This window comes from Rhinatrema bivittatum, chromosome 9 (genome assembly GCF_901001135.1).
Source record: "Rhinatrema bivittatum chromosome 9, aRhiBiv1.1, whole genome shotgun sequence".
In the NCBI taxonomy this organism is placed as follows: Eukaryota; Metazoa; Chordata; class Amphibia; order Gymnophiona; family Rhinatrematidae; genus Rhinatrema; species Rhinatrema bivittatum.
Window position 1 is genome coordinate 84931354 of NC_042623.1, and position 26376 is coordinate 84957729.

The following is a 26376-nucleotide window of genomic DNA, read 5'->3' on the forward strand; positions in this document are numbered from 1 at the left end:
CTTTGAGGGCATGAATATCATGAATGGTATGAAAAAAAAGACTATTCTCCCTCTTATTAATAAGAGAATTTCACATTAGGACATTTCATTTGTTTCAGTTTGTTTGGTGAGCACTAATTTGTTTAGTGCATGCTAACGTTTTAGTGCACACTAAATAGATTTAGCATTCATTAATTTGATTTTTTTAAAAATGTAGTGCGTGCTAAAATGGAAAGAAAAATTAAAACAAATGAAATAACATTTGGTGGCATACCCCTACAGTTCAGTCTGAATCATTATGCCATTGAAGTCTGTATTATCGTGAGCCATACATATATGAACATTTTTTTTATATACAAATTCTGTTAACTTGTTGAAATCAAAATGTTTTGAAAACAAAGTTCAATTTATCAATTAAGAATATCAAACACTAATTTTCCATTGAGAAAACATATTTGTGCAATTCTATGGTGTAATCAAATATTTGCAAGCAAATTTTCTTTCTCGGATTACTGTGTACACTAGAAGCTGTTCCATTTTTCAAATTTGTTTGCAGTAAGTTATGAACTACGTGCATTATGTTGCAAAGAAAAAAGAGCAAGTATTATCAATCAGAAAGCACATCTCATGTTGAATGTTAACATAATTTTCATACATCACAGTCTAATGTAATTTAAAGAATGACTGAGAGAAAGAAATCAAGATCACAAACTCGCTGCTGTACTTGAAAAAGCATCACCAATAAAACACACAAGAGAATATGAGATGGTATCAGGGAAACATGCTTTAAATTAAATCATTTTCTCTTTATAAAGAATGCATGCCCATTGATGAGCTCATACTGGAACTTACCATAATCTTAGAAATATTTCCATCATAATGATACTTGTCAAGGTTGGCAAATAAAATGAATCATATCCCTTGTTTAAAGGTGTGGCTATAATGTTCTGCATCTATTTGGAAACCAAATAAACAAGGACAGATTTTAGATTTTGCTACCCATAGGCACTTTTGGTGCTTCACTCTCCCCGCCACCCCCCACCACCTCCCCCCTACCTCCACATACACACACCTACCTCCTGTAAGAGTCTGTTACAGGGTAGCAGAGAGATTCAACAGCAAATTTTAGCAGCCTGCTGCCCCTAAATGTTTGCTGCCCTAGGCCCAGACATAAAGGGTGCCTATTGACAAGTCCAGGGCTGCAAATAAACCCTCTTCAAGTGGGATTTTCAGCCATTTTAGAATCAATATGATGCAATTTTCAAACTATCTGCACTGGGACAAAGACCGCGCATACTTTTTTTATTTACATGTGTAACCCCGTTTTGGGGGCCATAAAAGATTAAGCAGTTCTTGGGATTGGATCCACTTGCACTAGCTCTTTCACAAGTCTCTTTCCCCAGCTCTATGTTCTTTACTGAAGGGGTGGAGGAGTTTCTCTTGCAAAGCCCTAAATAGCAGGGGTGACACTGCAACTCTTGATTCTGGGATAGGTATCAATCTTTTTACCCACAGGAGATTCGGATTGGAGGGTCCAAAAAGTAACCTTCACTGAGGGTGAATCAGATGAACAGATGGCACAGTTCAAAAAGCACCACAGATTAGATCTTTGCTGTTCACAGACCTTCCTCGGTCTGTGCAAGTGTCTCTTACTACCAGGGCAAGGGAAAAACATCCTCCAGGGCATGGATAAAATGAGGTTCCCAAGTGGACAGTGTCTCCTTGTGTGGGCAGGAAAAAGCCCTCCAAAGCTGGTAAAACATTGATAAAACACTCTCTACACAGAGAACCCTGATCTCCTTTCTCCTCAGGAATGAAGACTCCAAGTGGGAGTCCTCAGATTTAGTTTTAGTTTGATCTTACTCACAGTTCTCCAATGTCTCTTGATCTCTCACAATTTCTGGATCCTAAGATGGGAGGTATCCTCATTGAAACACACAGCTCTCTGATATTCCTTTTCCAGGTCAGGAAGGGGCAACAAAAACTGATAATAAAAAGCTTTTTTAAATATATTTGAAGTATGAAACCTGCAAGGGAGTCGTTTGGACCATTAGATGACTGAAGAGTTAAAGGGGCTTTTAGGGAAGATAAGGCCATTGCAGAAAGACTAAATTAATTCTTTGCTTCTGTGTTTACTAATGAGGATGTTGGGGAGATACCGGTTCCAGAGATGGTTTTCAAGAATGATGAGTCTGATGAACTGAACGAAATCACAGTGAACGTGGAAGGTGTAGTAGGCCAGATTGACAAACTAAAGAGTAGCAAATTACCTGGACCCTAGGGTTCTAAAGGAACTCAAAAATGAAATTTCAGATTTTTTAGTTAAAATTTGTAACCTATTGTTACATAACAGTCGGAACAGCCTCTGAAGGCCTTGCATTCTGTTGTGTAGGTAGCCTCGTAAAGGCCTTGCATTCCGTTACCTAACGGGTGTTTTAGTGTGCCCTTGGGCCTCAGCCCGACCCCAGTCAAATCCAGGACCGAACCGAGGGTTGGTGACGTGTCCCAGGATGGCAGAGACACGGTCTTGCCCTCTGCCAGGCCTGCAAGCTTCCAGCACCAACAACATGATGATGTTGGTAGGAGAACGGTCCTCCGACCATTCCGAGCCCTTTCGGAACTGCTGCTTGGATCGGCATGGAGCAGCAGGCCAGCCTGAGGATGAGGGCAGATGGAGGCCTTGACATGAAGACATGACACCAGGGTTGATGCGATGGCATCACATACGAGGGTTGAAGCGAAGACATGACACCAAGGCTATTGAAGACATGACACCAAGGTTGATGCAACGGCATCAGAGATGAGACAAGGAACTTGACAACGTCCAGACAAGAGGAGAAGTTGGGCAGATAGACATTGGCACTGTCTCTTAGGGAGCCCTACTCAGCCCACCTTTACGGACGGACCCAATGGGCTTGTTGCGGACTACCCTGTTCCACCCTGTTCCACTACGTACCCTACACAGCCCAAGGAGGCTGGTCACAGACCATGAGGAGAGTGGGACAAGCGCAGGGAAGAATCCAGCCGAGGCAGAAATTTGACGACGGAGCCAGATGTCATCCGAAGCACCACAAAGGAGCACAGGACACCAGTCCACTGCCGGCATCTCCCATGGCGAAGCTGCATCATCCGGAGATCCACGGCCGGCAGAACAGAAGGCTCCGGAGCAAGAACGAACACCAAGGAGGGCTAGAACACCAGGAAGAGAGACATCCAGGGATGAGACACCAAGACACCTGGACGGGGACCTCAGGCAATGAAGACATGGCATGATGAGATGACTAGATGAGACGAGGAGCTCCACGAAGAAGACAGAAGACCTGATGGAGCTCTGGCAGGCAGGAGCCTCCAGGGCTGAAGACACTCCAATGCAAGGCCACGAGGAAAAGCAGGAACAGCCATTTTATAGTGCTGAAGCAGGAAACAGTCACTAGGTGGGGCCCAGGGCATATCCGGCCGTGGCCCTTTAAATTCTGAAGAGAGGCACGGCCGCGCGCCTAGAGGAAGCAGGAAGGAAGCTGTGCAGGACCGTGGACAGCGGTCCTGCACCGACGTCAGGGCGTAGGAAGCAGGGCTGGGCCAGGATGCAGACCCCGATGACGGCAGCGGCTCCAGCCGCTGCAGGAGGCCCCGGAGGCAGCTCCAGCCACTAATCCAGGCTGGGGCTTGCGGCCTCCGGCCGCAAAGAGGATGGCAACATCAGCGGTGGCTCCATGCCACGATGGATGGCGGAGAAGTCCGTGGCACCAGCCACGGTGAAGCAAAACAAAGTGGGCGGCCTCCGGGCTATGAAGGGAACCAAGTCCACGGCTCCAGCCGCACAGGAAGGTCTGACTCAGGCGGCATCCGGCGGCATCGGGCAGCAGGAAAAGACAGCGAGGTGAGCGAAGCCTGCTCACGGGGAGACCCGCGGGCAGTGTTCATAACAGTACCCCCTCCTCAAAGACCCCCTCCTCAAACTTCCTGTCCACAGTCTGAGGAAAAAAGGTATCAATCCATACCAAATAGAAGTGTTCAAGGGTCCAAAAAACGGAAGCTGGTAAATCCGGGAACTGAGAGAACCAGGCAAGAAACAGAAGAAACACAAGAAGACAATGACAAGAGACCGAGAGAGCACAAGACCGTGGGAACACGAGACTGAGCGAGCGGTGACAGAGCGAACGGTGACCGCGCGAACAGTGACCGCGCAACCGACAAACAAAAAACACAAAAGAGGGAACAAGGGAACAGAGAGCAAGGGAATGGAGAGCAAGGGAGCGGAGAGCAAGGAAACGGAAAGCGAGGAAACGGAACGCGGAAGCACGGGAACGAGGAGGACAGGAAACACAAGAATGGGAGGCAACAAGCGGAAAACAATACAAACGAACAACAGACAGAAAACAACACAAACAGGCAACATACAGGCCTGGATTGGCCACTGCTGGGCTTGATGGACCCTTGGACTGACCCTGTATGGCAGTTTCTTATGTTCTTAACCCTATTACCTTGAGTAGCATAACCTCCCTCCTCCCAAGTAGAATCAGGGACACATGTCCAGAGCCTGATTAGACTCCCTCTCCTAACCCGAAAGGAAGATCTGCCCCAAGTTTCTTCTGATCTCCCAACATGAAGTACGACTGCCTGCCCATACCCCCTCCACATAAAATCCAGAACCTCTGCCATCCTTCTGGAATGAGTTCTTACCATTCTGAAGTACTTGACTGCTTATGGGAATAAGAGGCATTAGAACCACCCTGATTACACTGCTGTGTTAAGCTAAACGATGATACTAGACATGTGATAGGTGAAGCTTTGCTTAGTGACATCATTCAGCTATTTGCAGTGGTACAAGTACGAGTGATCTAACATACATTCTTCCAGCCCATGAAAAGCCAGACACGCTGGAATAGTAGGACCTCATTCCAGAATAGTTGGAAGGAGTTTGGTGGGTTTTTTTGCAGAGGGACTACATGTCCCTCCCTGCAATTGGAGGGGGCTGAAGAGCAGATCTTTCTCTGGGGGTTGGGGGATTGATATGGTTTAGATGAGGAATTTTATGCTACTTGGAGGAGGGGTGCTTAATGCTGTTAGGTGGCTGGGGTTGCAAATCATGATCCATGAGGTATTGCGGAAGGGAGAGGAAATCCTCTTTGCTACAAAGCCGTTTCATTTTGAACAAGTTAGCATAAGGGATTTCAAGATGCAACATATGGAACACTATATATTGTTGGGTATGCATCCAGGCTAGCGCCATCCTTATGATGAGAGTGAAGGGGTAGTTAGCATGCAGTCACTAAAAGTGTTATGCTCAGGCTTGTGAACCCTTGGCCAACGGGAGGATGGTATACCTTTTGGAGGATCTGTAGGTTCTCTCGTCGGGTGGCGAGGCAGAGCAGGAGACGGGACCGGCTGACCCTGGGCACTAGACTGATGCAACTGCGGAGGCAGATGAAGAGACGAGAAGAGGAGCTGTGTCTTCACCACTGGAAGTCTGTGGTCCCCCCAGGAGGAGTCCGTAGGGATACAGACCGCTGGGACTTAGGCAGACCTTTTTGAGAGGTCAGGGTGACGGTGCAAGGGCTGACTGGAGCTTCGCCCTGGAAGCCCGCGATCCCCCCAGGAGGAGCCCGTAGGGACCCATGCCGCTGGGACTTAGGCAGGCCCTTGGAGACAGTAGTCTGGAAGGAGTCCTAGATCGAGTGCCAGAGGGTCGTCACTCACCAGTCCGAGGTCACACACCGAAGGATCACCGCTTGCCAATCCGAAGTCGTATACCAGAGAATCACCGTAAGCCAATCCGAAGTCAGGAACCGGGAATGTCAAGACGAAGCAGGAACAAGATCCAAAGCTCAAGGAACTCACCAAAGCAAGCAGACTAGACAGCGCTGTAGGACATTGCCAAGTCACTGGATGAGCAGAGGAAGCTGCCTTTTATACTTCCCCTGCTCTGGCTGATAGAGAACAGGTGAAGCCATTTAAAGGGATTAGGTCCCTTTAAATCTGTGGAGGAGGCGTGGCCTCGTGCCTAAGGATGGTGGAGGCCATCTTGGATTTCCCCCGCGGAGGAGAGACGCTGCTGGACGCCGCGAGGGGGGAGCAGCACCAGAGGCCGCGCGGGCACAACGGCCTGAATCGGAGCCCTCCCCCGGGGCTCCCGCAGCAAAGGAACGCCGCAGATAAGGTAGGGGGCCACGGTCGTGGAGTGCCACAGCCACGGAACACAACAAAAAGAACATTTATTGCATCATATGTTAACCAATGTTTGTGACAATGCAGGTCAAATTTTTACCTTTGCATGCAAAATCATTTTTTGCACAAATTGTATAGCATAGGCTTCAAGGCTCTACTTCATTAAGGTATTACTATTTTCCCTCAATACAGAAAGGGAGAAAAGCCCTGGTGATTCAAGCCTTTCATGTTAGATTGCTGATTTTAGACCTATTGAGACGGTGTAAGATCTTTTGTGGGAAATACAAGTTGTGGAATCCAAAACTTAATTTGTAGATTCCTCTTTTAGGACTTCTGAATGCAGCTCATGGGGCCAAAAATTTGTTCTAAGGTCATTTTACATTTCATTGTTTGCTCTGGGAGAATTCAACTAGAGTAGAGTATATGTTGGTTGCTGATACTAAAGTAATGCTGTATAGATAAACTATAACAGAGCAAATTACCAGAAACCCAATCTATGGATAGACACCATAAATAAATAAATAAAAGTTGACCCAATATATCCAGTTAAATCTTGAATCACAAACTTTCAAATTTTAATTTTTAAAGTTATACATGTTTGAGCACTCATATATACTGCTCAGACCACAATTTAAATGTGCTGTGAAGGCAGGTTGCTATAATCATAGCAACTAATGTCATTTTGTGGTGAGTATGGCCATTCCTCACTCTTTTCTTTTGCTTGTGTCACCATATAATTAGCTTTGTAATGTAGTGATTGTGGTGTAGCAGAAGATCTAACACCTTCAAACAAAATGATTTATTCATTCATTTTTGGCGATACATCCAATTGGCTTTTCATTAGGTACATGAACAAAATCACTCTCCGGTCACAATATGTCCTCCTTTTGAAGCCTGTGTGCCTGGTAAGGAACTGTTGGGTTCTTATATATAATCACTCTGTAAACTAACAAGGGGAGGAAAGGATTTACCTAAGCATTGATCTAATGCAAATTTTCCAGATTTGTCTATGAAAATCTATTGATATTTTCAAAGGAGAAATCAATAAGGTAAAACAGAAGAAATGTTTCTTTTGGAGCAAAAATTTGATTGAAAGAAATAGTGTTTCTCCATGAGGATACACTGTAGCTTTTTTTCTGACCATAAGACTTCTGAATTAGATTCAAGGCCAAGACTGAACATGTACAAAATGCTATAGAATAATGGGGAGGGCAATATTCACATCTTTTATGTAAGCAAATAGTGATTTAGCTGGGTAAATTGTTCTGTCTGAAATTTGCTGTCCCTGAATTGACTAAAAGTATGTATGGGCAGAGGTGATTTCCTGGCGGGTTACATCAGATCACAAAACCAGAACTTGCTTCTTTTTCCCCATAGGGAAATTGTGGAAGGTGGAGGCCTCTGCTGGATACTATCCAGTATTTTTTTTTCGTTTAGAATACCATTGTGTGGTATTCCATAATGCACACACTTTTGACTATATTTGAGGGAGGTTTTCCTAGCAGTGTGTTTCGGGTAAGATCAGAAAATAACATGTGTAGATTTTATTTTCAAGCCTACATATTTTTTTTTCCATAAAATTTCTACCTACACAAAAAGAAAGTACAAAACTCCACTAGTGGCAATTTTTTAAGGGAAAATACCAATGGACTTGTCATCAAAGCAGACAGTTTGAAAATTGCCCCAATGAAAAATGTCTATACTCGTAACAATGATTAGCATTATAAAATGCCATTCTTTGAAGCAAACTAATTGTTTTGTGTTTATTGATGGGTGTGCAAAGAAAATGCTGTTACATGTACTTCCAAAGTTCATTTGCCTTAAATTGCATACTGTCAATCAGACCCAGGAGTAACAGTCAAATCAATGGAAAGACATGGTCAGAAAACTGATTTTACGGAGTTCTTTGTTACAAATAAATTTGAAGACAAAAAAAAATGACTTCTATAAAGGCAGGTCCCATAACAAAAGGGCAAACAATAAGGCCACTATGGCCAGCTCGACAAATCTTCCTCTCCCCCCCCCCTTCCCCCCCATTACACACTGTTTACCATATGTTCTTTGTTTACATTTCATGCCTGCAGGAAAGGAAGCAACAAGGAGAAGGAGGCTGCCTGAGGGCAATGCCCTTAAAGCTCAATTAGATGAGGCACAGTGATGTCATGAGTCGTGCTGTTCTTTCTCAGGGAAGAAAAGGAGGCTTATGGGTACCTTTGTCACTCCTATCAAGAGTTCCTCTCTTTTTCCTTGGGTTTGGTCAGGGGGCAAGACACCCAATATCAAATGGATTTCACAAAGTGCAGCAACCTCACCCCTGTAAGATCAATGTCAAGTTTGCCAACAAACCCCAACACCAGGCTGGAAGACCCTACTATAGTGACTTTGATATGGCCAAACTATTTCAACCTAACATTGCCAACAGGCCATGATATCATGACAGGGGTCTGCAGGTTAAAGCTGTTTCACTACTACTACTAGTTTTCATTTTTAAAGCATTACTAAACATATACATTGCAATACAGATACATATACAAACACAGTCCCTGCTCCATAGAGCTATTTCACCCCTACTGGATCAATGCTCTGGGTAGCTGAGTTCAACAGTGGACCCTGAGGAAGAGCTAGTAGCCTGAACTACAGTGACTAAGATTCAGACTAGAAGCCATGATGCAAGGTCTAATAACAATTTCAGTATGTACGTTATCCTGTTCACAGCCTAGGCCTTTCTGTGTTAGGTGATCCACAAATCCTAATAAGTGTAAATGTAAATTACCATGGACTAAAAATTGGACCAAGGATAGGGTGTATCTCAAGAGAATTGTATACTTTTACCTATACTAACAGTTTTTAAAATACCTTGTACCAGTTCCCTGAAAGTATGTGCATATGTTTCAGTAAGTGCACATTTTATAATGCAGGTATCTGCATAGTTTGTATGCCTATTTTACAAAAGTACATGCATATATTTTACATGTTAAATAATTGGAACATGTGCAAACAATAAACCTCAATTTATGCACAGAGGCCGGTATTTTATAAAGTTGGATTATGTGTGCACGTCTCACTTATGAACATACTTGTATGACTATTTCCAAGGATAAGTGTTATGATTTGTAGATAGTGGAACCCCAAATATCCCTCAACCTTACCTTGCCGCGGTCGTCCCTGGTTTCTGCAGCAAAGATAGTCGCCCAGTACTGCGTTACCACAGAACCGCGAAGGCGGAGTCCTGTCCCAATTCCGGTCCGCGGGCAACCAGCAGGCAAACACGTCCGGTAGGTACTCCAGGTCAGAGGGCAGGCCGCAGGCAGGCAAATCCAGTAGACAATCCGGGTCAGAGGGCAGGCAGCAGGCAGGTAAGTCCAGTAGACAATCCGGGTCAGAGGGCAGGCGGCAGGCAAGCAAGTCCAGGTAGTCCGGTTCAGAAGGCAGGCAGCAGGCAGGTAGGTCCAGTAGGCCTCCGGGTCAGAAGGCAGGCGGCAGGCAGGCAGGTCCAAACACTCCGGGTCAGAAGGCAGGCAGCAGGCAGGCAGGTCCGATAGGCAATCCGGGTCAGAAGGCAGGCGGCAGGCAGGTCCGATAGGCAATCCGGGTCAGAAGTCAGGCAGCAGGCAGGCAGGTCCGATAAGCAATCCGGGTCAGAAGGCAGGTGGCAGGCAGGCAGGTCCAAGCACTCCGGGTCAGAAGTCAGGCAGAAGGCAGACAGGTCCAATAGGCAATCCGGGTCAGAAGGCAGGTGGCAAGCAGGCAGGCAGGTCCAAACACTCCGGGTCAAAAGTCAGGCAAAGGCAAGAAACGCAACTGAGCACCAGCAAAGCAAGCCTGTAGCTGAGGCAATGCTGTGCTGGACTCAGCTCTTTAAATACTAGTTTTTCGCGCACAAACGTGATCCTTGGGAGTGCGTCTGACGTCGGCTGGTGGGCGGAGCTTGTGCGCGAGTCGCATCAGCCCGCGCTGCCGCCAGCAGTCTCCGTTGATCAGTAGTGAGGACCTTCCCCGCCTGGCGCCGCGAGGTAACACTACCTCCCCCACAAAGGCTCCCTCCCCTGGTTCCAGGGTGAGGTTTGAGTGGAAAGCATTTATGGAATTCTCGTAATAAACGAGGAGCATTTATGTTATGGGCCAGCTCCCAGGAGTTCTCCTCTGGACCAAAATTTTTCCATGACAGTAAATATTGTAGGACTCCCCTTACTCGTCGGACATCAAGGATTTCTTTTACTTCATATTGATTATTATCTGGTAGAACAGATGGATTCTTCAACTTCCTCCTTCTAGAAGGCCAGGATAATATTACTGGTTTCAATAATGAAATATGAAATACATCATGAATGCCAATGTGGATGGTAGTCGAAGTTTAAAAGACACCGCATTGATCTGTTTGTCAATGGGGAAGGGCCCAATAAACCGAGGCTCAAATTTCAAAGAGGGAATCCGCAATTTGAGGTTATGGGTGCTCAACCACACCAAGTCCCCCGGTTTGGGCGGAGTCCCCACTCTTCTCTTCTTATCTGCTTGTCTTTTCATCTGACTGGAAGCTTTTCGTAGCAGGTCCTGTGTTTGTTCCCACAAAGTAGTCATGGACTGCACTACTTGCACAACTGCTGGGCAGGACGAGGAAGCGGAAAGGGGAAGAGGAATTCTTGGATGTCTTCCAAAAACCAGAAAGAAAGGTGAGGATGTAGAAGCATGATGAACATGATTATTATAGCAAAACTCAGCCCACGGCAACAAGGAGGCCCAATCATCTTGGCGTTGGTTAACGTAACAGCGTAGAAATGTCTTGAGTGTTTGATTTGTCCGTTCTGTTAGTCCATTAGACTGAGGATGGTATGCGGAAGAGAAATTTAGATCTATCTTGAATTTTTTGCAGAGATCCCTCCAAAAACGTGCCGTGAACTGAACTCCCCTGTCGGAAACGATACTAACTGGTAAGCCATGGATTCGGAAGATATGCTGTACAAACAGCCGCCCCAGCTCTGGCGCAGAGGGTAATTCGGGCAAAGGAATGAAATGTGCCATTTTGGAAAATCGGTCAATTACAACCCAAATTACGGAGTTACCCTCCGAAAGAGGGAGATCAGTGATAAAGTCCGTCGCTATATGAGTCCAGGGTTGTTTGGGGACTGGAAGAGATTGAAATAGGCCCATAGGTTTCTGTCTAGAGGTCTTCTGGACTGCACATGTGGGGCAGGATTCCACATATTTCTTAACGTCTGATGCCCATCGTGGCCACCAATAGTGGCGAGAAACCAGGTTCTTAGTAGTGAGTGTACCCGGGTGACCAGAAAAAAGGGAATCATGGGCCCAATGTAGTACTTTAAGGCATAAGCTTTTGGGCACTACAGTTTTCCCTACTGGAACAGTCAGAGTAGTAGCTACGATTATATGGGCTGGATCAATGATATGTCGAAGTGGCTCGGGTTTGTCATTTATTTATTTATTTATTTATTTAAAGAATTTTTATATACCGGGGCACGTAGCAAAACATCACCTCGGTTCACAGTGTAACATAACATAGCAAATAGCTTTACAATGAATATAAATAACGGTTCACAATATAAAATGATATAGTAGCAGGCTTTACAAAAGATTATTATCTGCTTGTAAACTATATACAAGAGACTGAAAATTAACTATATACAAGGGAGGATGCAGTCAAATTTGACTGATAACATGGGCAACAGTAAAGGTTTGGGGAGGAGGGGGGTGGCGGAGAGGTAGGGTGAGCTGAAGGGAATATGGAATGGTAACATGGGAAACAGTAAAGGTTAGGGGAGGAGGGGGGTGGCGGAGAGGTAATGTGAGCAGAAGGGAATAATTGTCATCAGGGAGAAAGCTCCAGGATAGTGCATCAGCACGTACATTTTTCTCTGAAGGGCAGAAATGTAATTTAAAATGAAATCTGCTGAAAAAGAGTGCCCAACTAGCCTGCCACGGGTTCAGACGCTGAGCATGGGACAGATAGGCCAGGTTCTTATGGTCAGTATAAATGTCAATGGGGAATTTAGCCCCCTCCAATAGATGATGCCATTCTTCCAGTGCTAATTTAATAGCTAACAGTTCTCGGTCCCCGATGGTATAGTTCTTTTCGGCACGAGAAAATTTTCTTGAAAAAAAACACATGTGCCTAATTTCCCTGAGTCAGAAGTTTGCAAAAGAACTGCCCCAACTCCTAGGGCTGATGCATCAACTTCCAAAATAAAAGGTTTATCTGAGTCAGGGCGTTGTAAGCAGGGATCTTTCACAAATTCCTCTTTTAACCATTGGAAGGCCTGAATAGCCTCAGGAGGCCAAGTGCGATTTATAGCTTTCTTCTTAGTTAGAGTAGTAAGAGGTGCGACTAGTGTGGAGTATCCAGGAATAAATTGGCGATAATAATTGGAGAAGCCCAAAAATCGCTGTAAAGCCTTCAGCCCCAGTGGTTGAGACCAGTCTAGTATAGCCTTAAGTTTATCAGGGTCCATACGGAGACCATTCTGAGACACAATATATCCCAAAAAGGGATATATGTTGTTGATGAAACAAGCATTTTTCCAATTTCGCATAGAGCTTATTTTTCCGAAGACGTTGAAGTACTTGTTTAACATGAAGTTGATGTTGATGTTCAGTTTTGGAGAAGATTAAAATGTCATCAAGATATACGATAACATGGGAGTAAAGATCTCTGAAAATGTCATTAATCATGTTTTGGAAAACTGCCGGGGCATTACATAATCCGAAGGGCATAACCAAATACTCATAGTGTCCATCCCGTGTGTTAAAGGTGGTTTTCCATTCATCCCCTTCACGTATTCTGATTAGATTGTAAGCTCCCCGAAGATCAAGTTTGGTGAAGATTTGTGCTCCTTTTAGTCGATCAGAAAGTTCAGAGATAAGTGGAATGGGGTATCGATTCTTCTTTGTAATAGTATTCAGTCCTCTGTAATCAATACATGGTCGTAATGATCCGTCTTTCTTTTGAACAAAAAAAAATCCGGCACCTGCTGGTGATGAGGAAGGTCTGATGAATCCCTTATCCAGATTCTCCTGGATATATTGTTTCATGGTTTCGGATTCTGGTTCGGATAAGGCGTACACCCTGCCCCTGGGAGGAGTTTTATCCGGCATCAAATCTATTCCATAGTCATAACTACAATGAGGAGGTAACGCTTCTGCTTGCTGTTTCCTGAACACGTCACTGAATTCCGCATAAATCTGCGGTAGTGCAGACGGAATGGTTAATGAACACACTACTGTGGAACTGGGTGGACGAATCGGTTGTATACAATTTTGGTGACAGGTTTCACTCCAGGAAGCTAACTGAGAATTTCCCCAATCGATTAGGGGTTGATGTTGTCTCAACCAAGGTAGGTCCAATATCATTTGATTGACTGAGGCCGGAAGTACATACAATTGGATAATTTCTTGATGTAAAACTCCAGTAGTTAATTTGACAGGTTTGGTAATTTGAAAAATTTTGTTAGCCAGAGGTTGTCCAGAGACTGAAGCAACGGTGAGGGGAACGGCCAAAGGCTCCGTGGGAATTTGATACTTTTGAACGATCTGTTCTTCAATGAAGTTACCGGCCGCCCCTGAATCCAAAAAAGCTTGCAGATGAATAGTGTCGTTATGGATAGAGATGGAAACTGGGATTAAGATTTGTGGAGAGGGTAAGCTGTGACCCAGGGAGGCCTCTCCTACCAATCCTAGGTCTGGGAGTTTCCCGATTTATTTGGGCATTTGTTAATGAAGTGTCCAGAACCCGCACAATACAGACAAAGATTATTAATTCTTCTTCGCCGACGCTCTTCAGGTGTTAAATGACAGCGATCGATCTGCATCGGTTCCTCACTGGCTGTCTGAGTTTCAGTGGTTCTTGGGAAGATGAATGATCTCTGAAAAGTTGGTGCTAGTCGATACGGTCGTCTAGAAAGTGTCCGTTCTCGGGTTCTCTCTCGAATTCTAAGATCAATTCGAATGGCTAACCGTATTAGTTCTTTCAAGGAAACTGGCGTTTCCCGGCCTGCTAACTCATCTTTAATGACTTCAGAGAGTCCCTGCCTGAAAATAGCAGTAGGGCTGTCGTTTCCCCATCTCAATTCGGCTGCAAGCGTTCTAAACTGAACCGCATATTCTCTGATGGAGCGGTCTCCCTGCTTGATTTGCAACAAATCGGAAGCTGCTGACGTGGTGCAACCAGGCTCGTCGAATATTAAACGAAATTCTTTCAAGAATTGTTCCAGGTTTTCCATTAAGGGGTCCTCCCGCTCCCAAAATGGTGATGCCCACGCCAGGGCACATCCTTCCAGCAGAGAGAGGATGAAGGTAACCTTGGTTCGGTCTGTGAGAAATGAAGCAGGTTGAAGTGAAAAATGCATACAGCAATGATTCAAGAATCCCCGACATGATTGAGGATTTTCATTGAAACGTGGTGGAGGCTGTAGTCGTATTGGAGGTGAAGGCGATACTGAGGGAGTTGGACTGACAGAAGCTGCCATAGATAGAGTGTCCATCCGAGTGGCTAGTCTCTCTAGCACTCTGGTTACTTGATCTAAAACTCCCTGTTGCTGTTGAATACGGGTTGCCATACCCGGAATGGCTTGCAAGGCTGAGAGGTCTACAGGATCCATGGCCTCAGCTATCTGTTATGATTTGTAGATAGTGGATCCCCAAATATCCCTCAGCCTTACCTTGCCGCGGTCGTCCCTGGTTTCTGCAGCAAGGATAGTTGCCCAGTACTGCGTTACCGCAGAACCGCAAAGGTGGAGTCCTGTCCCAATTCCGGTCCATGGGCAGCCAGCAGGCAGACAAGTCCGGTAGGTACTCCAGGTCAGAGGGCAGGCCGTAGGCAGGCAAGTCCAGTAGACAATCCGGGTCAGAGGGCAGGCAGCAGACAGGCAAGTCCAGTAGACAATCCGGGTCAGAGGGCAGGCGGGCGGCGGCAGGCAAGCAAGTCCAGGTAGTCCGGTTCAGAAGGCAGGCAGCAGGCAGGTAGGTCCAGTAGCCCTCCGGGTCAGAAGGCAGGCGGCAGGCAGGCAGGTCCAAACACTCCGGGTCAGAAGGCAGACAGCAGGCAGGCAAGTCCAGTAGACAATCCGGGTCAGAGGGCAGGCAGCAGACAGGCAAGTCCAGTAGACAATCCAGGTCAGAGGGCAGGCGGCAGGCAAGCAAGTCCAGGTAGTCCGGTTCAGAAGGCAGGCAGCAGGCAGGTAGGTCCAGTAGCCCTTCGGGTCAGAAGGCAGGCGGCAGGCAGGCAGGTCCAAACACTCCGGGTCAGAAGGCAGGCGGCAGGCAGGCTGGCCCGATAAGCAATCCGGGTCAGAAGTCAAGCAGCAGGTAGGCAGGTCCAAGCACTCCAGGTCAGAAGTCAGGCAGAAGGCAGACAGGTCCGATAGGCAATCCGGGTCAGAAGGCAGGCGGCAAGCAGGCAGGCAGGTCCAAACACTCCGGGTCAAAAGTCAGGCAAAGGCAAGAAACGCAACTGAGCACCAGCACAGCAAGCCTGTAGCTGAGGCAATGCTGTGCTGGAATCAGCTCTTTAAATACTAGTTTTTCGCACGCAAACGCGATCCTCGGGAGGGCGTCTGACGTCGGCTGGTGGTCGGAGCTTGTGCGCGAGTCGCGTTGGCCCGCGCTGCCACCGGCAGTCTCCGCTGATCAGCAGTGAGGACCTCCCCGCCTGGCGCCGCGAGGTAACATCAAGTTTGCCAAGATCTATAGCAGTTGACCCAGACCCTCCACTAGATCACCATGCTCTCCATAACCTGCTCCAGACACCGCACCCAAAATCTACAGACAAAAGCAAAGTCAGATTTAATTAACTTTATTAGCAGGTTTAAAAGCATGAATGCATGCTTTATGATAGTACTAGGACTAGAGGACACTTCTTGACACTACCAGATAGTAGATTCAAAACAAATTAGAAGAAGTATTTTTTCACTCAATACACAGTTAAACTGTAGAATTTATTCTTCTTAAAGTGAGTTTCAGGAAGTGGGGAACTGAACCCAATAATACCAGCTGCTGGGTGTCAGACTGCTGTATTTCCTTTTGTGAACGTGTAACTAGAGAAGTTCCTTGGGATGATCTAAAGGTCTTGAGAGCATGTAGAAGGGAAGCTTTCTTTTCAGCTAACCTGGTCCCTTTCTTCTGAAGATTTTGAAGGTTAAAGAAAAGTTTTTAAATTTGATCCTGTAGGACACTAGTAGTTAGTGAAGATTTATTAAATTGCATGTAATGTTGTCACAATATTTTCAACCCACTTACAAGAATACTGAGGTATTCTGAACTAGTTGAATATGGGTGTAAGCCTTGCTTTGTCAGGCCATTGTAAAACACATTACAGTGGTCCAGCCATGACATCATCATAGCATGGGTTACTGTGATCAGACTCACCTTCTTAATATATGGAGAAAGTTTGCGTAGTTGTCACTGATGATAGAAGGAGCTTTCGAATGTTGACTGAATTTGGAGTAGTCCAGCAGGATCCCAATCTAACTCCCACCCCTCCTGGGTAAATTCGTAGTGACCCTCCCGCTGCGGTGGCAGAGGCAGCATTGGAACAGCAATGGGGTTTCAAGTGGTATCAGAGGATCACAAATTGTAATTGCCCAGAGGGGGGAAAGAATAGAAAAGGAATTCTCCTTCTTGCCGGGTCTCCTAATATTAGGAATAGGGGTCCGGAACCCACCCAGCAAGTCTCCCAGGGGAAGAGAGAGAAGGCAGAACCCAAATATATTTAAAAAAAACTTTGAATGCAAACAGAGGGAAAATTTACAAATCCTGAGCTGTGACTCAAATTTATTATCACAAGTTTAATCAGTAAGGAACAATCCATGAAAATACTATAAGGTTCCATAACTATTTCACAGTTAAAACAACCTGCTTTTCTTCTAATTCCCGGTTATCGAGTATTATCAAGAGAACCAGTTCTCCTAATCAGATAAGTATGGTTTGAGTATTAATTGCTAACATTCTATATCAAGAATTTCGTAATTAATGCTATTATAAAGAAAGTGAATCCTTATGTCCCAATTCTGTCTTGCAGGTGCAGCAGGACAAAATTAACACTCTAATTGCAGGTAAGTAGATTACAAGTGTTTTGTGTTGTTTCTTTTCTATGTTGTTTGACTATGTATGTCTAACCCTTTTTTTCTTTCTCTCACTTTCCAGTGAACCCTCCAGTCCCTGTGAATTCTGAGGCTTGCCGCTTTTGTACTGTGTGTTCTTCACTTATGTCTCTGGCACAATTACTTATGACAGCTGCTGCAGTGTTTCTGTACTCTCTTTCTTTGTGGTGTTGAAAGGTTTGTCTAGCTAGACTTTATGGCAAGTATACACTCAACTGACTTTATTTAGGATGAATCTTTGTACCCTCTGCTGCTGATAGGGAGCGTGAGGGGGCCAGAGGATCCTGGATGTCGCCTCCCGACTGTGCTATATTGGGTACATTGTCCCCAGAGCAGTCAGAAACCTATCTATGCTCTTTAAATAACAAAATTGCATGTCCCTCCACCACACTAACCACATTTATCTAACGGAGTGTACTAGGAGTGTTCCCTCAGTGTTTATTTTTGGCAGCTAACAGGAACTGGGCTAGCTGATTGTGGAAAACAACGATAATTGAATATCCTTATTTAGCTACCAGAGAGGAAGTACATTCAGATGCTCATTCGTGTATGGTGAGGATTATTTTCACACTCACCTCTCACACTACTACCACAGTGCACTGAGTAAAAGTTTCAGGTGCTCATCACTATGTATTCACGACCAGTAACTATTTCTCAGTGGGTTCTGTTATCAGCTTTGCTATAAGCAAGCTTACAGTTTCATATATTCGGTCTCTCTCTCTCTGCAGCACAGCAATACAGTTAACTAGAACGTCTCCTGAGTCAGAATCTGGTTCTCCTGCACTCAGGGAAACACTAGTGTCTATATTAGACAATTTATGTAAAAATGGCTAGTGTATATTTATTTGTATCACTTCTACTCCTTATTGTTGCGTCCGTCGGTCTCAGACGGGTTCGACCTCTGTGCCTCACCTTTCTTCCTTCTCTCTCCTCAAGCCTTGGGAAGATGGCTGCTGCCGCGTCTTCATGCCACTCTCTCCGGCGTCCCTGGAAAGGCAACGGCGACGGTGTTCACCATGGATTTCCTGAGGGCCTCCTAGGGTACACACGTGCACGCCACCCACGTCTTTATCCACGTCATAGCGGGAACCTCGGAGGAACCTCGGAGGAACCTCGGAGTGACATCACGATCCAGGTATTTAGCCTGCCCTTCATTTGCTAACAAACTGAGTTAGCAAGGATTGGAATGCCTCCGGTCTAAGCTGCTCTGCCACTTCCTGGCTGCCACAGGAAGCCTTCTCTCTGCCCTTCATGGTAATTCATCGCTAACCTCGGTACCCGCTCCTCGGGGGCCCTTATGCTCTCTTATAGGTACCTATCTGGGATATCGGGTACTTACTCCTCGAGGGCCTGCTCTTCCTATTCCGGTGCCTTACTGATCTACTTCTGCCTGCCAGGATCTTCATCAATACAGCTATCTACTTCAGTGAGTAACATTACCTTATCAGTCTGTCTAACCTCCAGTTTCAGCGCTCAGAGTCTGCATCCGGGACTTTACTCTACTACCCTGCGCTGCCTACCATCTACTCGAGTATAGGACTGGTCTCCTCTGCTGAGGACCCCTGGACTGCTTCTACTAAATTACCTCACTGCTGCCCCACTCGGGGCAGTACCACCGAGCTGTACAATAAATACAAATTATCTGTGTTTGCGTGTATAGAGTCTAGCCTAGTACTGCGGTTCCTCATGGGGCTCCTCCCCATAGCCATGTCCATCTCTGCAGTACCCAGGAATCCTCTCCAACACCTCAAAACCATAACACTTATTTACAATCCCAGCTTAAAATTTTTAATAACTTTTTTAATTTATAAGAATGTTTTTAATTTTTTTAATTGCGAGGAAAGACCTCAGCACTGGTTGAAAACATGAAACACTGAGTCCAATCCAGTAGGTGCAATCACCGGTTACAAAACCTCTCTTCTTTTTATTTATTTTATTTATTTATTTATTTATTTGCTTGTTTAAGTGTTTTTATATACCGATAACCGTTTGCACATCGTATCGGTTTACATAGAACGTATAATACTGGTAGAGGAAAGAACATTGAACAAATTTGGTTACATGACAAAAAGAGAAAAGTGCAGAACATTCTATGCAGAGAGAACATAATTGTTGATATAAGCATATATATATTTGATACTATATACATTGTTTGGTTAAGAATTGGTAACAAGGCATGCTTAGAGAATGGTATATAACATTAACAAATAGAGAATAAATGGTTGTTAAAATAATATGTATATATAAGTGAAGGAATAAAAATTTGGTAACATGGTATGTTCAGAGGAAGTCCATTTTTCATTTTTAATTTTTAAATAGAATTCTTCTCAAATATACATTTTATCCTCAAACAGTTATATAAGCAGACGTATTGCCTGACAGAATTCAATATTTTAATCCAACATCATAGCGTTTACTTATCCCATTCTTATTTCTCATCTGTTTTTCACGGGATCGTTACAACACTGTTGAAACAAATTCTTGAAACGCCGACGTTGCCAACATTTTGCAGATGCTGCATCAGGGCAATTTCCTCCGATTCTTTAACACGTACTCTGTGCCTTCCTCTCTGTGCTCCACTGTTATGTATTTCTGGAATCTCAAAGCAGAAGAGAACTGGCCAGGTGCCTTCTGCTCTCTCACTTAGTCAAATCCAGATTAACTGAAATCTCTTACTGACACAGCCAGGGAAATCAGTGCTCCTGTGATGACCTCAGCAAAAATAGTTCTAAAAGGCATTTAGAACCAGTTTTAACATATTTTTAACTTAAAGATACTTCCCATCTTTGTATTAAGTTGTAGGAATGGATGTTTGGGAATTGTGAGGCATACTTTGATACTGAGATGGAATCTAAATTTCTTTATCAGTGAGAAACTTATATATATCAGTCCATTAGCCCCTTCACATAATTTGCCTCCAGAACTGACTCACAAAATGGTGTTACTAGATCATTTGCATAGAGACACCACACTTTCCTTCTGAAATCTCAAAAAATCCCTCCAAAAACACAGAATGAGATTAATTAGTCATCTCTGACCTAGCAAATACGGATCATCAGGTTCACCTTAGGCACTTTGGGACGCTGTGGGTACCTGTTCTAACTGGGTTATTTTTGTTCATTCCGGGGCTCCAAACTACCTGTGCTCACCTCAGGGGCTTCCCTTTACATATCCTCAGGCTTTGGTTTTTCTGTATTTTATGGCTTTAAGGAGTTCTGAACATTTTTAAGATCAATTTTGGAAGCATCTAATTGAGGCTTTAAAACCAAAGTGGGAGCTCAGGTTACTTCTTGCACATTCTTGAATAAATGTGAGACAAACAGACTGCTTTCTTGTAACAGTAGGGCCAGTTCTGTGGGTAAGAGAAATTATACATTATTCACGTTGTTGTAGAGTTTTAAGTCTTTAGACTGGAAAAGCTGAAAAAGTGGCTTGAAACAAATGTTGAAAGAATGGATGATAGGATGGATCCCTGTAGTACCCAATAGGTCAGGTCCCACAGTGGAGCCAGCAAATTGAACAGATTACTGTCTATATGATAGATAAATGTGGTCAATAGTGTGAAATGGTGCTGAGCTGAATCCTCTGTCACAGTTTCTGTGAAGATCATCCAGCAAAGAGATACTAACTGTCTTTGTTCAATAGCAGGATCCACACCCAAGTTGACAGGGGCCTAACCAGTTTCTCTCATCCAGTCAGTCACTGAGTTGAGTAAATACTGCCTATTCAACCAGAAATGGGCTGTTTGATGCTGGATAGTAGTTTTCCAGCTTACTCTGATCAAGCGTGATCTTTTTTTTAGTAGGGAACACTGTTAGTAGGGATGTGCAGACCAAAAGTTTAAGTTCATAAGTCCATAAGTCGAAAGGGGGTCCCATTTGCGGTCAATATGGACATATGGACAATTCCATAAGTTGAGTCTATGTCCATATGTGCAAATAAAAATTTAAACCCCTCACCCGCCTTAATCCCGCCCCCCACCCAAGACTTACCAAAACTCCCTGGTGGTCCAGCGGGGTCAGAACGCCATTCCTGAACTCCTTTGCAAGGAGCACGTGACGTCGGCGTCACGTCGGAGTGACGCGGTGTCACGTGATTCCCCTCGGGTTCGCTCCCGGACCCCTCGTTGGGCCCAAAAGGAACTTTTGGCCAGCTTGGAGGGGCCTCCTGACCCCCCCAAGCTGGCCAAAAGTGCCTTTTGGGCCCAACGAGGGGTCCCAGAGCGAACCCGAGGGGAATCACGTGACGTCGGCGTGACGCGGCGTCATGTGATTCCCCTCGGGTTCGCTCCGGGACCCCTCGTTGGGCCCAAAAGGAACTTTTGGCCAGCTTGGGGGGGTCAGGAGGCCCCCCCAAGCTGGCCAAAAGTGCCGTTTGGGTCCAACGAGGGGTCCGGGAGTGGAACCGCGATGGACCACGTGACGTCGGCGTCACGTCGGAGTGACGCGGACATCACGTGATTCCCCACGCGTCCGCTCCCGGACCCTCACGGAACTTTTGGCCAGCTTGGGGAGTTTTGGTAAGTCTTGGGGGGGGGGATTAAGGAGGGTGAGGGGTTTAAATTTTTATTTAGATCAACAATCGCGATTTCCAACGTATTCAACATAGCTATGTTGAATAAGTTGGAAATCCGATCGTTTACGCCTCATCATTTTTTTAAGTTAAAAAAAAAAAAAGTTGCGTTTTCCATTTAAGTTCAAAACGAATGCACACCCCTAACTGTTAGCAGTAGGTCCTTTAAGAAAGAAGAGTTTACAATTTTAGTAGCCCATTCTATAAGGCCCAATCTTGCCAGCTTCACTAATTTTAATGGGCAAGGATCAAGGTAGCAAGATGTTGACTTCAGTCTTCCTAAAATCTTTCCAAGGCCTTCTTCTGTTATTGGAATAAATGAATCATATATATTTGGGCTTGAGGAAGGCTTTTCTGGACCTCCTGAAAGACCTAGTGGAAATCTTTTATTTTGTTGGAGAAAAAGGAGGCAAAGCCATTACAGGTTAATTTAGATTGGGAAATCTTATCATCCTGCTGAGTTGGGGGGGGGGGGGCAGAGTATTGTAATAGGTGTACTTACTATTTCAAATGGACGCTTGTTTGAGTTTGTAATATGTTTGCTACATTGAGAAATGTATTATTTTTTGGTTGCTGCTCTGGCTTGGTGATATGTTGTTATGTGAGTCCTACATTTTAGATTGTCCTCTGCCAGGCATTTCCTTTCCAGTGTTTGCCCTAGGCATGGTGAACATATGTGCAGTTTATCCAAAACCTCTGCTAACTTTGCATTTCATATATCATCCTGCTTTGAATTTTTAGGCTCGCCAATAAAGGGAAAATACCTCATTGCACTTCAAGCAGGAAGAAAATGTACTTCCACACAAAGATGTTTGTTCCCAAGGACTCTACTAAATGAATAAGTTAGATACGACAAACTCACTTCACAAACACTTTCTGTCAGGTATTCAAGATACTTCCCCTTACTACAAACAATTTTACTGCCAGTACTTAAATTATAATAATTAGATGCACATGCATCATTAGTTAATATAATCACTATGCAGTTTATGTAATAAAACTCACACAAAACCAATGTTAGCATTTCTTCACCACACAAATTTAAGGGCTCATTAAAATACCACTCAACATGCCATGCAAAAAGATTTACTAAAATATAGTGACACCACACAAATTTTATATGTTTGAGACCATCATAGAACAAGAGAACTCACCCAAACTTGCTTAAGAGCAGTGAATCGGTATTTCAATATTTGCATCTACTGCTTACATGTTTTGTAGCACTAAGTAATAACCATAGGTCTCTTACTAATGTGCAACATTATTTTTCAAAACTTTTTCTGTTAAAATTTTTTTATAATTTACTTTACAAAAAAAAGAGAGAAAGATCCCATTATGGTGGCAGAAATCCATTGAAAGAAGCCATATAGATGCTACACCCACATTGAGCCCGACACGATTCGTATTTCATTTTATATTTCTTCTTCAGGGGCTGTAAAAATGTTCTAGTTTCACTGAAATATATAATAATTATTAAATAGATTCTTCAAAATTTAAACACAATATAAAGGCTTAGGGCCAGTGCAAGGGGATTAGGCACCTCTTCCCTTGTGCATGCCCCCCTTATCACGCCACATCTCCCAGTCGTTGCCAACCCCATTAGGGGGCACGAGCCATGTGGAACCGTGAGCGGCAGCACCACAGCGGCAAAGAGGAGTGCCACCCCTGGTTGCGTCACCACCCCCATTAGGAGGCGCTAGCCATATGGGGGCCATGAGTGGAGGGGCCACACAAGTGGCAGTGCTGCGGCGGCAAAGAGGAGTGGAAATTTGCCGAATCTCCCCTCCTCTTTGGCACCACCACTCATGCTCCTCCATGGCTCATGCCCCCTAATGCTTGGTGCCCTAGGCCCAGGCCTAGTTTGCCTAGTGCTTCCACCAGCCCTGGGCTTACTTAGCAGTATGCGTGTCTAATAGAATGACTTTTCATATGAACGCAGCGCTTCATAGACTCCATGTGGTTGTTGGAATGCTTCCCTGAATCTGCTATTTTATTTACAAACTGTATACTGAAACATGAATGATATGGCAGCCAATCATTGGGACGTATATTACAAACAAACCAATATGGATGCAGCAAAAACAAACATTTATTCCTCAAGTTGTGAAATCTTTACATATGAGTACCTCAATTTTAAAAAAGTATACTCAACTGCTGATATTACAACTGAAACCACAGTAACAACACTTTGTAGAAAATTTTAAAAACTTTTAAATTAGAGAAGTTCACTTGATATCATTATTCATCCCTGATTTATTTGTTCATTCATTTACCATTAAAATCTATGGGGGAAGCACTGCAGCCTATTTGATATCCAAAATTGGGTTTTTAATTAAGTCTAATAAAACTGGTGAGTAGACATCAACAGAAGGGTGAAGGCATGGAAATGCATCAAGACTATGTCAACATGGCACCAAAAGTGGCATGAAAAGCCTAAGGCACCATAAAGGGGGAAAGATTACCAGCATTGGCAGGAGTTTTCCATGGTACCATCAGAGAAGCAAAGAAGCTGCAAGAATGGGAAGAATACCCCAAGGCTTCAAAAGAGGGCTTCAACAACAGTAACATGACTCCTCAAAGGCATCATGAGAGGCAAAGTGGTACCAAGAGTGGCATTAGCATCCTAAGGCATCATGAAGGGGAAATGAAGCAGAAAAAGTGGCAGTAGAAACCCCAAGGCATCGATAAAGGGATCAAGCATGACAAACAGTGACATCAACATACCACAGCACTAAGAAAGGTGCAAAGCAGCTCCACAGCATGCCAAGAACACCCAAGGTGTAGAGTATGGGATGTGACAGAGTGATAGCAAGATCCTCAATGTGAAAAAATACTGGTTATGGCAACAATGCTGAGTAGAAGAGACTGCTATGGTAAAAGATAAGAGGTATAGCAGCAAGGCAAAATGTCATGAGAAATGTTTGTCTTCCTGTGGAAGTACTTGCCACTTATCTGATTTAGTACAAGAGAATGATCTGTTGAGATGACATTTTATTTCATTCCCTATTTAAATTTGATCGTGCTGCTAGGTAGAATTTTGGTATCCATGCCATTGGCCAGATCCTGTCACATGGTAGGAGCACTGGTTGGCCGGCGCCATCTTGTGCTCCTACCATGTGACATGGGCTGACCAATGGCACCGATAGTCCCTGTGACATAGTAAGGGCAAAGGCTATGGGCGCCATTTTGAATACTGGCAGCCGACGGTCCGAGTGCAGGAGGTTGCTCCTGGACCCCCGCTGGACTTTTGCAAGTCTTGTGGGGGTCAGGAGGGTCCCCCAAGACTTGCCGAAAGCCCTGGTGGTCCAGCGGGGGTCCGGGAGTGATCTCCTGCACTCGGGCTATCGGCTGCCAGTAATCAAATGGCGCCGATAGCCTTTGCCCTTACTATGTCACAGGGGTTACCGGTGCCATTGGTCAGCCCCTGTCACATGGTAGGAGCACAAGATGGCGTTAAGTGCATTTAACCAGATAAATGACTTTTGAAAATTGGTACAATAGTATGTTACATTTAAATGCATAAGTCCTTAGAAAATTTACCTGTTAGCATCTCCAGTATCAAAAGTCAGTTTTGGAAATCAAACCTTGATCTTCTACTTAGTTGTATGAAGCACTGCCACTAGGCAATCAAGTTCACTCAAAAATTACAATATTGATGCATCTCTCTTTTTCAGATCAAGGACAAATATATTAATAGCAACATGTCAAGCACTGATGCCTGCAGGAACCTACTTGAAACCTTATTCCAAGCAAAAATGAGCAATTAAGTATTATTCTCAGCTGCCAACCTCTCTGCCAATAATATACTCACTCAAACTGTATTACCAAATCCCATTTTCTGCAATTTAAAAATCCAATTTTTATTGAATATAAGTATAAACCACCGCACGAATACTGGGCAGATGGAGTCTAACAACGGGCAGGTGCAAGTATGGGTGTCCACTGAATGATCAAATAAATATTTTCCATATTTTTGAATGAAACAATATATATATATATATATAAAACAGATGGCAACCATATTTGAACCTTCCAAGTTGTCCCAATGAACTGGAGCTGCTTTGTAGTTGAATTTGAATGGTTGAATTTCATTCCTAGGCCTACAGCAGAAATGGTATATTCCAGGCTACTCTTAAGTTTAGCTGAAAATGTGACTGCCCATTGCCCAATAGGGAAGTAGGGGGCTACTGAAGTTTTGAAAAGAAGTGGGGAAAAAAAAATATGGGAGCATGTGCTTGGAAAAACTGCTAGAGGAGAAGGCTGTGTGTGCTGTGAGAGAAGCAGCTAAAGGAGAATGGTTGGTTCCTGGTGATTTGGAAACAGCCAGAAAGAAAAGTAATTGTTATGTAACATAGAAGTTCCTAGTGGAGGGTCAGTGACAGCTGACTGAGTTGGGAGGAGCATGTGGTTACCAAGAAAAGACTGTAACGGGAGAGCTGACAGCAGTATGGTGAAAATATTAACACCCTCTGAAGATGTTTGTGGATAGAAGTTACATTTTCAGCCTGACCCTGACCAGGTAAGTAAGATACATCTGGGACAAAAAATA